Genomic DNA, 17,612 nt, shown 5'->3' on the forward strand with positions numbered 1-17,612 from the left:
TTTAACCTCTCTTACTCTCACATCATCTCACTCTGCGTTCGCTCTCACACATCTAAAAACTGCTGCCCTCTCATCCAGGTCAGTGTGCTGACCTGAGCCAAATCTTCACAAATCGTACATGTGCGCTGCATGAAAGTTATGCACTAAATTACATGCCTTACATGTACAACCCCAATTCCAGAAAAGTTGGGACGTTATGTAAAATGCAAATAAATACAGGATGCAATGATTTGCAAATCCTTTTTCCACCTATATTCAATTGAATACAGTAAAAAGACAAGCTATTTAAAGTTCAAACTGATAAAGTTTATTGTTTTTCTTGGTAAACACACACTCATTCTGAATTTGATGCATGCAACATGGTTCAAAAAAGTTGGGACAAGAGCAACAAAAGACTAAGAAAGTCTTGGAACACTAAAAAAAACTTGTGACAGGTGATTGTATTGTGATTGGATAAAAAAGGGCCATCCTCCAAAGGCTCAGTCATTCACAAGCATGGATGGGATGAGGGTCACCACTTTGTGAACATTTCTCAAGACAAAACTGCAAGGAATTAAGGGCTTTCAGCATCTACAATTTAAAAAATCATTAAAAGATTCAGAGAATCCACAGAAATCTCTGCACGTAAGCCAACATTGCATGCCTGTGACCTTTGACCCCTCAGACAGTACTGCATTAAAAACAAACATGAATTTATTAAAGATATTTCTACATGGGCTCAGGAAGACTTTGGAAAAGCATTGTCAGTCAACACAGTTTGTCGCTGCATATACAAATGCAAGTTTAGGCTACCATACCGTTAGCAACATTCAGAAGTGTGGCCAACTTTTGTGGCTTCTTTCTGCTTGTTTTCAGAAATCACGGACATTGTGTCCTCCAAGCTAAAGCGGAAAAGGACCATCTAGATTGTTACAAGTGCTAACTTCAAAAGCCAGCATCAGCAGGGGCGTCTTAGTTCCCATGATTTGGCTAACTGTCACATCAGTGAAGCCCCATTCATGCTAAAAGGTATGTACAGGTTTTGGAGCGACATATGCTGCCATCCTGACAACATCTTTTTAAGAGACCTTCCAACTTATTTCAGCAAAACAATGCAAAGACACATTCTGCATGTGTTAGAACAATGTGACTTTGAAGTGAAAGGGTTCAGGTACTAGACTGACCTGCCTGCAGTCCAGAGCTGTCTCCCACTGAAACTGTTTGGTGCGTTATGAAGCACAAAATGCAAAAATGGGAACCCTGAACTGCTGAGCACCTGAAGTCGTACATCAAGCAGGAATGGCAAAGAGTTTCACTGTCAAAACTTTAACAATGAGTGTCCTCAGTGCTCACTGGGTGCTGCTAAAAGAAAAGGTAATATATCCCAGTGATAAACATGCCCCTGTCCCAGCTTTTTTTTTTTGGAACATCTTGTGAGCATCAATTTCAGAAGAACTGTATATTTACAAAAAACAATAATTTGTAAATCATTGCATTCTGCTTTTATTTTACACACCATCCCAACTTTTCTGGACTTGGGGTTCTATTTTATGGTGTGATTTGTGTCTTTGTGTATTCATGATTGATTTAAACTATGGTTACACTCCTGTTTCCTGACATTTTTTAAAGGAGTTGTATTGACAAAACTTTCATTCAAAAGTTGGCAAAATGAATCTAAATCATTATTTCTGCAGGCTACATTTGGAGGGCGTTTCTGTTTGAAGTTAAAGTGGGAAACATTAAAAGTTCATGCTACTGGACATGAACTAGGAGGCTTTGCGGTTCACTGCAGCAGCTATGCTAATTTCTTTCTCCCTTTTTGGGTCACTGCCGTGTTTGGCTGAGCACATTGTAGTGCTGTGACTGAACTTTGTCTGATCAGACAAAAATTGGACCAAAAGTAGGGTTCCCAAGGTTTCTTAGAACTATGCTATATTTATGCTGCTATAAACGCAGTCTTGTTCGCTATTTAAAGTAACATTAAAACACAAGGAAATCTATAACTTCCAGGTGTCCACGCGGTGAAAATCAAATATGATGCTGATGTGTTAATTAATTCCATGATGGATGTTTTGCTCATTGACACTGTAATGTTAATGCTGAGTTGTTTGATGGAGTGCAGCTGTTGTTGCTGGGGAATGGAAGCTGGTTGAGGTATAATTATGGTAAGGTAAAATGAGGCTGTTGATGGTGAATGAAGTCAAATGAAGACGTTGACTGGGGTGTTATTTTCGGTGAGGCCTCTGTATGTGTGTAACACACTAACAAACATGTTTTTGAACAGAAGCGGGGGGGAGTAGTACATGTATGGACTCTAAACCGACACGACACCGACTAACAGAGGTGGCAGAACTGCACACATTCTTCACTCAAGTAGAAACAGACACACTTGTATAAAATAGACCCTGGTAAAAGAAGAAGTACTGATTCAACTTAACTTGTTCTTTATGGCAAACTAAGGATAAAAATGATGCAACCCATCAACTTTTCCAACAGGTCATCAAAAGTACATCCTCTGCCCTCCTCCTCGAAAACGAGATGATACATCTGAAGCCGTTTATCGTAATAAATACATTTGGATGATACGGGTCCATGTTTGTTGGGAGGTTTGTTTATTGCCAACAAACCTGAAGACGTATCCTTCAAGATGCTTCACAGGTTTTATCCGACTAATCATTGCTTACGGAAACTCAAGACAGACAGTGATGTAAGTTTCACCTTTGAACCTTGCACCTTGAGTAATGCTGGTGCATTTATTTTGTCTTGCCCACTTACAAAACAACTACGGTGTAAACTGTCACAGTTTATAACTGATCATATCCTTCCTTACTCTGTTTGCAGCTCTACCTAAATTTTCTTATCAGTTTGACCAGATTTTATATGCACAAATCAAAGTTCATTAACAAAAAGCCAAATTTTTCAGAGATGTCTGTCATGTATCAAACAATACATGTTTCTGAATGTATGAACAAGAGCTGTTAAAATATCTAAACTTTTTTGCAAGTTTTACAAGATTCAAATCTTTATTTTTTACCCTGTATTTTATAACTTTTGCTCCCCCTGGTGTCTCTGTGATTTTAGACTCAATCATTATATATTTGTTTGAATTAAGTTATTCAAAATAAAGTACTTATCTAACTTTTATTCTGTAGTCAAAATATAAAAGTCCATGGTCAAATCTCCCTCTCTTGTCTGTTTCGGCTTGTTAACGCCTTTCGTGCATGATGCACATTGGGTATGTCGTAATATTTTTATTGTCTAGTTTTGTCTAGTGTTGTCTAGTACTGTCTAATAGAGTCTAGTAGAGTCTAGTTTACACCGGAGGCATTGAACTACAGTCTGTTTTGTTGCACCTTTTGTGCATGATATGCACTGATGGACACACCAAGGAATCATCTTTTCTATGCAATATTGTCCATCCATTTAGGTTGAAACTGATATTGATGTTGGGAAAACAGCATATAATAATGCAAAATAAAAAAAAAATAAAAAATTAAAGTATCAAGCCTGTTTGGAAAATGTAAAGAGTAGAAAATACAGATATTTGTGTACTTAAGTGCTGTACTTTGTTACTTCCCACCTCTGTCAACTAACACACATTTCACATATTCATTTATAAATGCACGCACACACAGACAGAAGATGATGAGCGAACAGGGAGAAATATCTCAAGTTTAGCAGTGGACATCACTTTTAAGTACAAGCTCAGCCCGGGTTTGTGTAGAGTTTATCATCAGTGGTTTCGCCTGAACTCACAGGACGCTGGAAATCAGAGGACAACAACACTGTCTTCTGTATCCGACACATACACATGCATATATGAGGGAAATCCATCAGATGTTTTCAGCACCTCTGCACACACAAGTCGTGTATGTTCCAGTCCTTTACTGCTGGCTGACTGAGTAAACATGCAGCATGCACGCAGTTAACAAGTCAACACATGCAGCTGACCCCAACAATCTCCCATCAGTAAATTCATTCATACGTCTGCATCTACGGCTTCTTCTCTGACACACGTGAAAAGTTTGGTTAAAGTGGCAACCTCAGTAGAGAAAGTGCCCCCCAGCTGAAGTCATGATGAAAACTGGCGTGTTACAGCTTCCATATGTCTCCATAATGAGCTCTGCTTGGATCAGACAACTTTCACACTTGGTTCATTTACCTCACTGCGGTGAAATACCTGTCCTACATTTGTGCCTCCAGTAGATTTACTTCACTTTCAGTCTGACCATAATGATAAAACTGATCTGTATCATATGTAGAAAATGTGTCTGTCTTTTGTTGCGTAGTTGGAGTTGAAGGTGAAATGAGGTAATAAAGTATGAAGGGAGTTTTTGATATGTAAATTAAACAAAAGCATGGGGGACTTTTCAAGGTTAGCCGGAACAAGAACTCTTTGATTGTTTGATGTAACACCTTGAAAGAAAGAGTCTTACGTCTTTGATCTAATCACCGTCCCATCCCTACGTGGATTCAGCCTGTTGGATCTGTATATTAAATGTGATCATTTCCGATTTGCTTAAAAGTTTTGAGACATGGCAGACCTGACCAGAATTCAGTTCAGACTTTTGGTTGGTCGTTGGTCCGTGCGACTGACACAGATTAGTCATTTCTTATAAAGTACCGAGATTTGATAACCAGACCTCCATCAAGTCCCAGGGACGGGCTCATCCCAATGCCCCCTACGGTCCTATGTTCCCAGGCGTGTGTGTCTCTTGATATAAACTAACATTGTAAGAAACTGGTGAGGCGCTATACCTTCACAAAGGGAGGGTATAGTCTAGCAATTATTAACAATAACTGACGAAGCAACTGATAAAAAAGGATTCAAGCTAAATTTTAATGAAATGAAGGTCAGGACAACAGCATCAGCAAACCTTTGTCTGTTTATTTCTCCTACATAAGTCAGATATGGTTGTGGACCAGCACAGACATGATCTGCACGTCTGGAAGACGTCTCATGATTGCTGGAATACAATTAAAGTTTTTATTTTCTTATGGAAACAGAGACAGATTAACTGTCAGGGCACTCTGGCCACAGAGGAATGTGTTAGTGTTGACGGCGGATGAGCGAACAAAATATAGAATAGGACACAAAGGAGGACACAAGGACACAAGGAGACACAAAACGGGTTTGTGTATGCAATTGCACACAACTTTTATTGTTTGAAAAACTCACCTGTATTAACATACACTCAAAGGAATACAGTTCTGTGAACAGTAGAAAACCCACCCACTGCCAACACTAGTGCAGTGTGTCATCATTGAATTATTTTTCAGTTAAATCTTCAAAATAAAAGTCCTCTTTATTCTGACACTGAACCAACATTATACTTTGACAATAACAAGAGACACCAAGTCCTACACTATAAGATGATCAGCTGTTTGTAAATTATAAACCAGCTAATGTGGATTTTTTTTTACAGCTAACTCACTCAATTTTCTGCTGTCAAGTCTGTTGTCCTGAAAAAAAAGTCCACTGCTCCGAAAATACACACAGAGTCTGAGTTCAGTGACTGTCTGTCTCACTGTCTGCCAGACTCCATTAACATATTGCTCCAATTTAACAACTATAAACATCCACTCCTCCGAAAAGAATATTAATCATTTCTTGTGACTCATAAACAGACACTTCAGCAAACATTTAACATAATTCAACATTAATTTTAGCTCTGTGAAGTGGATAATGGAGCTTAATCACACAGGCCCAAACAAAAACAGATGTTCTGCACAGGAATGGAAATTTCAAAGTTGAAGAAGTGGGTAATTTAACTTAGCATGTTTTCTTAATCTCTGATGTCATATCACGGTCATTTTATGATCTAGTACAGTTAATATATTACATATTTCCCTTTTAAGGGGACTTAATAATGTTTCTGTGGCCTTTTCACCCTCATTGCCATGTTCCACATGGCACGTAGCCTCTTGCTCCTGTTTTGAATGGACTTTATAAAAACCATTGTAACCATGTGAACAATAGTGAAGTATCTAAAAGGGCCTCTGAATGGGAATGTCTTCATTCAATAAACAGTTGAACAATAAAACACCATGTAATTTCCCTAGTTTCTGTTTTCCCCAGAATAAATATTTCTCTCTCTCTCTTTGCACAAGTGAGTCTCTGGGTGGGACTGTTGGTGCCAATAAAAGAATATTTAATTTTTAAGTTTATTTCCCCTTTTGTGTTTCTTCATTTTGAGCTCTCTGTTTTGTAGCAGCAGCAATATGGATTGTTGTTTTTAATTTTTTTTTTGTTTCGTTTTCCATTGAAAATTGTGTGCCACCCCTCTCTGCTCTCGACCGTTTCTGTTTCTCATCTTTCTCTCGGTGCATCGACTGGATTTCCTCTTTCCTCATCTCCCATACGTCTCTGTTAAATGCCTGTCCTTCAGTCTTTCCACTTGTTCTCTGTTACTAAACCCCCCCCTCCACCCTGCCCAAAGGCCAACGCCCCCCCACCCCCACCCCAGACAGCTGTCTCACCGCAGCACAGAGCTACGATGTGACACCGTGCTATAAATATGAGTACACAGACACACACAAACACATACGCACACATACACACACACTATAAATACCATCCCTGTGCAAAACACACTGCTGCAGTATAAATATTTAAGTATAAATGCGTAATGAATTTATTGATATGTTGCCCATGCCAGCAGGCACTGTTTTGAGCCGCAGAGTGGTGAACCAGTGTGGTGGGATTGAAGTGGTGCTGAGGGATTGTGGGAACGCATGTTCCGAGTTAGGCAGCTGACCAATCGGTGGGCTGGAAGCTGGAAGCCGCATCACAGAAAGAGCTACTGATCAGTACCAGTCTTCATAGCCATCCATCTCCCTCTTTTGCTCTTTCTCGCCCTCTTTTTTTTTTTCACTTTCTTGCTTTCTTTATCTCCATTCTTTCTTTCCTGCTCTCTGTTCCGCTGGTATCAACTCTGACTCGTCTAGTGTCTTTTTTCCACCTTTTCTCTTCCCTTTCTCTTTTTGTTTTTATTCATTTTATTCTACTCCACACTCTGTCTCTTTCTGTGCTTTTGTGTTTGTTACATACTCTGTCTCTCACTGACAGCTCCTCTCTGTCTTTACCCCTCAATCAGTCCTTTTTTTTCTTCACACTTCTTCAAGCTGAAATTTTGTAATTGATAGTTGCACACAAGCTCTGCAAGCACGAGTCTGATTTATGAATGAGGACGTTTTTTTGTGTGAAAGTTGTGCGAAATGAGAAAAAAATCGTTCCCACAGTTCCATCCATAAAGAGTTTCTCTGCAAAGCAAGCAACAAGTGAACCAAGAACTTTGTCTGTATGAACATCAAGTGTCAGTTTATGTTATTGAACACTTTTTTTTTCACAACTGCAGGAGAATTGTCATCTTATTTGACTCTGATGCCTTTAAATTCAAGTGAATTTATCAACCGAACTCAGGAAGGGTCTCATGATTGAACGGCTGCAGAAAAGGGCTCTTGCTGATTACTCTCCAAACACTGCTAATAGGTTAGCCAAGCCGTTGTTGATGACTTATGGCCTGTTAAGAGGAGTGAGGAGTCAGCGGTCAGTATGGGTTATATATAAGTTTTATATAGGTTTTTCAAGGTCCTTGAGCATGCAGTCATTGATGTGCACTCAGAGATTATTTTTACAGAGGAGTATGAGGACTGCTAAAGAGCTAGAAGTGTTTTTCAGAACATTATGATGTCACAGTGAAGTTGACCTTTGACCTTTTGCCTACAAGATGTCATCACCTCATCATTTTATTCTATTAAACATTTGTTGGGAATATTGAAAAAAAAAGCATCTGAAATTATGAGTTATGGCCAGAAATGTGAGTTGTGAGGTCAAAGTTACTCTTTAATCATCAAAATCTAACCAGTTCATCTTTGTGTCCTCGTGGGTATTTGTGCCAGACTTGAAGAAATTCCCTCCAAGCCTTCCTGAGATACAGACACGTTGATGAGAATGTGACGGACATGAGGTCACAGTGACCTCGACCTTTGACCACCAAAATCAAATCAGTTCATCTGAGCCAAGTTTGAAGAAATCTCCTCAAGGCGTTCTCGAGATATCACGTTCACAAGTCTGGGGTGGATGAATGGACGGATGACCCAAAAACTTTATGACTGACAGTTTTTCAAGGTTTTACATAAATTATGAATCACAGAGCTCCTTTAGCATGCTGTCGTAAATGTACACAAAAGAAAATTAGGCTGATGGGTCCAATGGTGTTCGAGATGAGCTGCGGACAGTAGCTCAAACCTGATTGGTCTCACACACGCACACATAATCACACAAACAACCTAGCACGTGATTTTTGCCAGGCAATAAAAATATTAATGGAAACTTTTCAGTTATTACGTAATATTAATCTCTAAATAACAACTTGATTGAGTGTGTAGCAATGTGCTGTTGTACAAAAAAAACTACACTCACACTAAACACTGCGGCTATTGTAGTCTTAGTTTTATTGGGAGTAGTCAGTATCACTTCCTTTTGATAAGAATCTCGATTAACCCTGCAATAAAATTGTTCCAGTGCTCCAATTTCCTTCCTCGGTAGTAGCTGTTCCACTATCAGTCCCATGGGAAAGTGAATCTGATGCGGATTTCTATAAACACCTTTCTGTGCAACAGGCAGTGCTGGAAACTTTTGTTTCAGGTCTATCGCTCAAAAAAACAAGACCAGAAGTTTTTGCAAATGAATCCCTCAAATGTAAATGATTAAATAGGCTAGATTTGAATGGGCTGGATTTAATTAAAACTAGTCCTGTCCCAGTACTCATGCATGACCCTGTGCTAAGTAGATCCCATCGAGCTTTGCGATGTCTATTCAAGTTGCAGACAGGGCATTAAGAGTTGCAAACAAAACTTAAATGTTCCTTCAAAGGAAACCACTGCAGATGTGTTTTCTCCCCAGAATAACATGTTGACGGCAACAGATGTTCAAATTCTGTCCGGAGACTTTGCGGGATTATTATCCGCTGAATGGTCATGACATTTGAGTCAGCAGAGATACATTTACAGAGATTGTCTACAGATTGGACGTAATTATGACCATCACCGCTCTGATTCTGAGTCCTTGATGCGTGTGGCACTGGCATCAGCAGCTGGAGGCCGTGTGCCACTGGGGCAGCTAATGTTGTTGCTGATTAGTTTGTGGTTCCTTTGTGGGTAGACAAGAGGAATGGTAGATAATCTAACTAAACTGTTTGCCTTATTCGGATTGGATTACCAACAGAGTAATCGAGGAAAGTGGGAAACCAACTAGACCGGGCCACCTTCCTGAGATAACCTGCTTTGTGGTGAAAGCGGTGCTGCACACTGGTAGAGAAAACTCATTCTCCTCTGTCCTCATCCTCCTGGATCTGTCTGCTGCGCCTGACATTGATAACCGAGTCAGGTCAAAATCAAGTCAATTTTTAGCCCAATATCACAAATCTTGATGTGCCTCAAGGGGCTTTATAATCTGTGCAGCATACAACAGAATGGAGAAAAACATAAATAACCCCTTTCACAGAGGAAAAATGGAAGAAACCTCAGGAAGAGTAACAGAGGAAGGATCCCTCTCCCAGGTTGGACAGACATAGATGCATAGATGTTGTGTGTGCAGAATTCATAACATCATATACAATTATGATTATCACTAGATCACCCTCTCCACATTTTAAGGATTGAGTGTCTCAGGCTCTGGATTATTATGTGTTTGCATCTTACTTGGTGAGTCGCTCCTTTCAGGGGACATGTGGGGTTTAAAGGATTAGAAGATTATGAGTTGTTGTAGCAGTTTTTTGGTTTGATAACATTTATTACACCAATTTGGTGCAAAATATAAACTTTAAAAATGGTCAAATTTAACCAATGTACTCAATTACATCCCCATATAAAAATTCATGCTGTGGTTTGGTATCAAAAACTTTTGACTGCTCTGTTATGGGAATTGTTCAGGAACCCCCTTATTGTCAGTATACCTGGGAAAGACATCCATCCTCTGAAGCCCCAGGTCTCTAGTTTATGGTTGTAGTTGTTTTTCTTGTCGGCTGTATTATCCTAGAGGACACAATAGGTCATTTTATACAGTGATGTCAAGTTAAATAAATCAATAAACTGTTCTTATCGCAATTACATGGCTACTGTGGGGACTAACATAATTACACAAGAAGAATTCACAAGAGTCTCAGCTTTCCAGTCAAACATAATTTGTGCAATTTCAATACTGTTTAGGTATGCAGAACTGTTCAAGTTCCATTTTTAGACTAGACTTTCTTGGATGCCCAGAGAACCCATTTTTATTCAAATATCTTGAGGTGAGTGGTCAAGGGATGCCCTTACTTTGCCAAAATTTTGCTTAACTTTGGAGTGCTAATTCCCAAAAAGCTCGCATAACATGGTTAGCACAAATGGATTAGGTCTTTTAGTTTCATGTGATACCACTATCTACTCTCTGGCTTTAAAACTGAGCCTGCTACAGCCTCTGAGAGAGAGTAATGTCGGTTTAGGATATGGGTATCCCCACAGATTTTATTCATTCAGTAGGCTGAGCTGTGAGAGGCTCACACCTAAATTTCCGGGTGCTGAGTCGAACCAATGCGAGGATGATGCATGGTTTCAATTTTCCAACTGGACTGCATTTGTTTTCATAATGGCAAAACACAAATGGTGCACATCTTGTAAGACAGCCGGTGATAATCTAACTTTGTTGTGAGTCCAGCATTATCCGCACTTAGGTAGCAAATGTGCTGCTAGTCCCAAAACACCCAAAACATCTCTGTTTGACATCCTGGGATCTTTCTGGCGCATTTACAACCAGCTTGGACAAATCCTACTGACAACATGAATGGAGATCAGAGATTTTGCTCAGACTTCAACAGAGATAGTGACATCCTCTCTCACTTCCCCTCCTAACTTTGTACTTTCTCTTACTGTCTTCACACCTTCCCACTGTGTTTACATCCTCTCCCTCCATTCAACCAAATCTTACTTTCATCCTGCTTACCCTCCCCTGACCTCCTCTCTCCTCATCTGTGGACTTTCTCCCTTCCTCATCTCCCTCATCAGCTCTCCCCCCTCTGCGTCCCTCCCTGTGTTCTTTCAAAGCCACGTCCCTCCTCTGTCCCTCCTCTGTCCTTCCTCCGGCTCCACTCATCAGAGGTCACTGTTGTTTTTCTCTGATTTCGGTCAACATGTCTGCACGTATGCATGTGTATGTGTGCGCACATGGAGCGTGTACAGTATGTGTGTAAGAGTATCTCTTCGTTAGCCCATTTCTGTGTTTACCTTTGAGCACCCAGGGTAATCATATTGTCACAGCCTATTTCAGGGTGCCCACTCAGCCTCCCTCTATCCACTTCTCTGCCTCACTCGCACTCTTCCACCCATCTCATTCTTTCTTCATCATTTCCTCACTTAACTTTGTTCTCCCCTTTTTTATAATTCACCTGTCTGTCTTTCTCTATCCTCTTCTCCGTTTTTCTTGTTGTTTGCCTCTCTCGTTTTTCTCCCATCTTTCATTCCTTCCTTCCTTCCTCTCTCTCTCCGTTTCTCACTTGCCCTCCTCCCCTTGTGCTTTCTCTCCCTCTTTCTGCCCAAAGTTCTGCAGCCCAGCTGGCATGGTTTTCTAGTGGTGTAGTAAAATATAAATATAATAAGGACGTTTTTGAGCTGGTGAATCCATTCTGAGCAGAGAAACATCACCACAGAGCCCACAGATGTGGCACACACTCAGGAGAGAGAGAGAGGAGGATGGAGAGAGGGAGGAGGAAAAATCCCTCAATTGACATGGAGAGAGTGCAGCAGGAGCACTGGCTGCATTATTGTTGGCATTACCCAGCTACTGGACTTGTTATTAGGACACTTCATACAAATTTGACTCAAGTCTTCGTCAACAATCTTCAAGCAAGTCTCCAGTGTTTTGAATCTCACTCAGCCCTCAAGTCTTATTTTAAGACTAGTCTTTATAAGGAACTGTCAACATGTAATTAATAATATACCATTCAAGAGAGGTGAAGTCCCTCCCCTTCCGGTGGACCACTGTGGGACCTTACTTCGAAAAAATATGAACAGAAGTCAATGGCAAGGGACAAATAATCTTTTGTTCACGCTTGAGTTGTACCATGAATTACACATATGATGTTTATCAATTTAAAAGATTATTTAACAAGACAAGAAAGTCTCTGTTTGTTGTAAAATTGCTTAAGTATAAGACCATGGAGATACGTAATCAGAAAGATTACACACGTGACGTCATGACTTTTTCCCTCCAAGCAAACATTAGCTGCTACAATGTCTGTGTGTTTTCGTACTGGGATGTCGTCACACAAGCAACAATTATTGCTCATTCTTTCGTTTCCTGGCTGATAAATTGACCAGGAGTGGTGTATGTTGTGCAAGATGAGAGATGAAGTTCACTGAACAGCTTCACACAAAACTAGACTTGACTACAACAAACCTATCACAAATCGCAGCTTTCTTGACATATAAAATTATCTTTCAAATTGAAAAACATCATATGTGTAATTTGTGACACAATTCAAACACAAACAAAAAGTTGTTAATCTTTTGCCATAGGCTACCGTTAGTTTTTCTGAAAAGGGGCATCTCTATTTATCCATCCTAAGTACTCCTAATCCTAAGCACCCTGACTGGCAGCAAAAAAAAATAACATGGTCATGAAGAATAATTCCAGCCCCATTCCTGTCAGTCCATATGTTTATAAAAAACAGACCTTTTGTTACTATGATTGACTTTTTCTCCTGTTCTGTCCCAGTCAAATGATGAATAGTGAAATTAACTCCCATCCCACGGGATTCCCAAAGAAATGTCAGCCTCTACTGTAAAAGCCACACATCGTTACAACTTTAAGGACCAGTGTGCAGGATTTTATGGCATTTACTGGTGACCTCTTCTCGCTCTCCCCTCCCAAGCATGTAGAAGAGCCTACTGTGGCCACAAAACACTAAAGACCATATCTAGAGTTTGGTGTGTACATTCTGGGCTACTATAGAAACATGGCGGTTCAATATGGCAGACTCCGTGGAAGTGGACCCACGCCCTCTACAGACATGAAGAACTCATTCTACAGTGATGAAAGTGATATTCCACTTCTGCCATATTCTGCCAATAAATCCCCACAATTTGTATACACTTGCCCTTTAATTTAGCTCATGTTAGTAAAATGCTGGCTAACTAGCTAGTTGATTGGCATTTGGTGTTTGCTAACACTGGCTGGATAATTAACTTGTACTTTGCAAACATTAGCTAACTTAAGATATAAAGCTTTATGTCACTTTAACAGGAAACAGAAAAAATGGCAGAGGTTCCAAGTTTGCTCAACTGTTACAGAGCACAGATTAAAAAGGGCGGGACTTAGCTAAGGTCAATTATGAGGAATTTTAACAAGAGTTAGAAGTTTAATTTTCCCCATTCCAGTTGTGTTCAGACTCTTACTCTGGGCCAGTACTCAGTAATAGTTCACAAAATCAATTTCTCTTAATCTTCTTTTCAAAGCAAACAAAACAACAGTCCCAAGTACTTTAACAATAAACCATAAACCATGCTAAAAAGACCACTATTGAAAACTTTTTTGATTCTATTGTATTCATTTTTCTAGGACTGATTGTATTCATTGAAATATTCTGAGAGGAAGCGTGTCTGTGCACATACAAGTGTGTGTGATTGCATAAGACCATTAGCTTGAAATATTTTGTACTCATACATTAATGCTTAACTAAATGCTGCATATATTACTGTATACTCCATTTGTGTGAGTGTGTGTATGTTTGATGACCTATGGCTGCGGCTACCTGCGTGCTTGTGTACCACCAAGCATATGTGTTTAGTGTCAGAGCACAGCAGTACTTCAGTCCCCTGGGCAGCTCTTTGTTTGCTTTAGCCATGCGGTGGCTAGCCTAGCCCGCTAACTCCAAGACACATTTAGCCTGTGCTCCACTTTTATATCATCCTGCTTTTATTTTCCTTCTGTCTGCTCTCTGACCAAACACGCTGCACTCAACTGGCCTTTAGCAAGACTTGTAGCCTATTGGTGCCTCTCTCAACCATTGATAGACAGATTTGGTCATTGTGGTTTTCACTGGCTGCCATGTTAGCGCCGGCTTAACTCCTAAACTGCTCACTCTGGCCAAGTAGCACCAAAAATGTATGTCGAAATGTGTGAAGGCTACAGTTAAGTCCAGCACGTCCAGGAAGTTTTATCTACTTGTCTTGGAAGATTGAGGCTTACAGGGCTTCAGACAGAACCACTCTGATACTTAGAAACCTAGTATATAAAGACCCAGTGTTAGGTGTTTATTGTGGTCTGGGGTTGGACGCTCGAGTGTGTGGAGGGACAGAGGGAGGAGGAGAGGGAGGAAGAGGGATGGCGGTTTTAGCCACCAGCTGTTGTTACCTTGAGCATAACGTCCTTTAACCCCCATTACAGCGAATCACCACAAGCCACAAACACGCTAGCTTCCACTGAGTGCAAAACAACCAAAACTCACTTGTTTACCAGCTAATGTGCCATGTATTCACTCTCTGTTACTCATTCAACCCCTCTCCCGTCTTTCTCTGTCTTATTCACATCTTGCTCCCTCATTTCCCAACTCCTCAATCTCTGTGTACACTCTTAGAGATAAAGGTGCTGACTAGAACCTTAAAGGGTTCATTGGCTTGTCCCCATAGGAGAACCCTTTTGGTTCCTAGTAGAATCTTTTATAAAGGTTTTACTTGGAACCTTTTCAGAGAATTCAACCTGGAATCCAACATAAAGGATTATACCTAAAACCATCTGTGAAAGGGTCCACACAGAACCCCCTATAAGAAGTTTTACTGAAAACCCGTCTGTGGTACAATTGTTCCACCCAGAACCCTCTCTGGGCGGTTCTATCCAGAATTTTTTCCACCTTTTAAGGGTGTTAACAAGAATCCACCCAGGAGGTTCTGCAGAAAACCTTTTTACATTCCAGTTTATCTAGATGAAATCAAATTAGGTTTTAACTAAATTAAATTAAATTTAACTAGAACCCACCTAGGGGTCTCTAACAAGAATGATTTTATATTCGAATGGATTTATTAAGAACTCACCCAGGGGGTTCTACTGCAAACCCTTTTATATTCCAAGAGTCCTATCTACAACCCATCCAGGGGGTTCTACCAAGAACCCTTTTATATTCCAATGGTTTTATCGAGAACTCACCCAGGGCGTTCCGCAGCAGGCCTTTCTACATTCCAAGGGTTTTATTTAGAGCCAGGGGGTTCTTCCAAAAACCTGTTTATATTCAAAGGGTTTTAACTGGTACCCATGCAACTAGACACTTCAACTAAGAACCTTTTATATTCCCAGGGTTTTATTTAGAACCCAACCAAGGGCTTCTATTGAGAATCCTTTTATATTTCCAGTGTTTTATTTAGAATCCACCCAGGGCATTCTACCGCAAACCCTTTTTTTATTCTTAGAGTTCTATCTACAACCCACCTAGGGGGTTCTACCAAGAACCCTTTTATAGTCCAATGGCTTTATCAACAACTCACCTGGGGGGTTCCGCAGAGGACCTTTCTATATTCCAAGGGTTTGATTTAGAGCTAGGTTCTTCCGAAAACCTTTTTACATTCTAAGGGTTTTTATCTGGCACCCTCATAGGGAGTTCTGCCAAGAACCTTTTATATCCCACAGGTTTTATTTAGAACATGTCTACGGAGTTCTACTGAGAACCCTTTTATATTACGGTACCAAGAACCCTTGATGAAATACTTCATAAAGGAGCTGAACTCTTTCTTCCAAAAAGGATTCTTTGGGTGAAAAGATTTTTAGTGGAACCCTTAGTCATACCAAGAAGAGAAATGTTTCTTCAAAAAAAGGTCCTTTAGAAGCTACTGGTTCTGGGGAGAACCTCATCACTTCAGGAAGAACCTGTTTGGTACCCTTATTTCTAAGCGTGTACAACTTTCTCACCCTCTCTCATTATCTTTCTGTATCATACTTTCTCACATCTCTTTCTCTTCATCTCCTTCTAAGCGTTTCCTTTCATCTGTGTCTTCTTCCTTTTGCCCCACTCAGAGCCCTTTGTTGGTTAAGGCGCCGGGTATGCGTGGGTAACCCCGGTGCCCATGTAAAGGCCCTGTGCTGTGGACTCATCGAGCCCCAGTGCCAGGAGATGAAAGCAGAGAGAGATTCTGGGGCTGGCACCCATCTCCCTCTGTCCTGCCACCGTGGCCTCTTATTTCACAGAGAAAATTAATAACTTTAACAAACATCAATGAGCCGGGGCCTGATGCTTGGTTGGCTTGTCGGCTGGCCTGGTCTATGTGTGTGTGTGTGTGTGTGTGTGTGTGTGTGTTAGCATGTGAGTGTGTACTGCACACACATGGCTGGATATGTGTATTTTGCATGTGTGTCTGTGGGCCTGCACATGTGTACTCAAGCTCGTACCTTACAGTGATCCAGTGCAGAGAGGAGTGTAAGACAGAGAAACTGACAGGTTGATGAAAACAGAGAGAGATGATTTTTGTGTGTGTGGGTGGGTGTTTGATCTGATCAGATTGTTGTCTGCTTGAAAGGCCATGGTGTCCTTTCTTGAGGCAAAGAGGAACTAAAAGACGGATGGATGAAGGGAGGAATGGATGGATGGATGGGAGAATGTGACCACTTCTGAAGCATTGTCGACAGCCACGCTGAATAGGCAGCCGGCCTGCCTGGAGCCACGCCCGTATTTATGATCTTCAAAGGAAGGATGACACACACACACTCACGCACAGCCACAAAATGTTGATAGTTACAGGAAAACATATGCCTGTGCAAACGTGGGTACACACAAATTTGCATATAGATTTCTGCTCATACATGCGCACAACCTGACTGTGCACATGTAGAAACTGCAACACTAAATGAGGCATTATGAGGCATACTTGTCTCTAAATTGAAATGCCACACTTTAACCTGAGACTGGTGCAGAGAACCTTTCAATAGGTCATCAGAAGAAGAAGAAGAAGAAGAAGAAGAAAGAGCTGCATGGTTCAGATGGCTGGTGCTCTTTAGCGAGGCAGGTGAAAGTACAAAAAGACAGCACGATCCAGGAGGTTTTGCTTAATATAAAGTTGTGCAGATAAAAACTAAGACCTCACAATACCTTACGTGTTCTGATGTCCACATGCCGACTGCGGTGGAGCTGCCGTGCAAAGCGCTGGCCTGTTCATTGGTAGCAGTTTGGGGTTCAGTGTCTGGCTCACATTGTGAACGAGCAGGAGGAGCCAGAGGTCGAACCACTAACCATTAAAGAAATAGTTTGATATTTTGGGAAATATTCATCTCTTTCTTGCGGACTCAGATCAGAAGATCAACGTCACTCTCATGTCTGAACGGCTGTATCTGCAGGATCGGATGAACTTCAGCGGCCCCATCAGCGCCAGAAGCTGTTTGGCAGTCGGTTTCAGGTAAAATGAAACATGAAAGAGGTCCCAACAGTAATGACTCAACAAATGTTCTGCAATCCATTTGATTTAGAAAGATTTTCAAAATAATATACTTAGTGTTATCGGCCCTTTATACTTGTCGGAAAGATCAATCTTGTCATCTAACTCTCCAGGTGAAGCATATTTCCCCAGAAGTCAAATTATTGCTGTGATGATCGACAGTTTCTACCAACTGCAGC

This window comes from Lutjanus erythropterus, chromosome 8 (assembly GCF_056507025.1).
Source record: "Lutjanus erythropterus isolate fLutEry1 chromosome 8, fLutEry1.hap2, whole genome shotgun sequence".
Classification (NCBI taxonomy): domain Eukaryota; kingdom Metazoa; phylum Chordata; class Actinopteri; order Lutjaniformes; family Lutjanidae; genus Lutjanus; species Lutjanus erythropterus.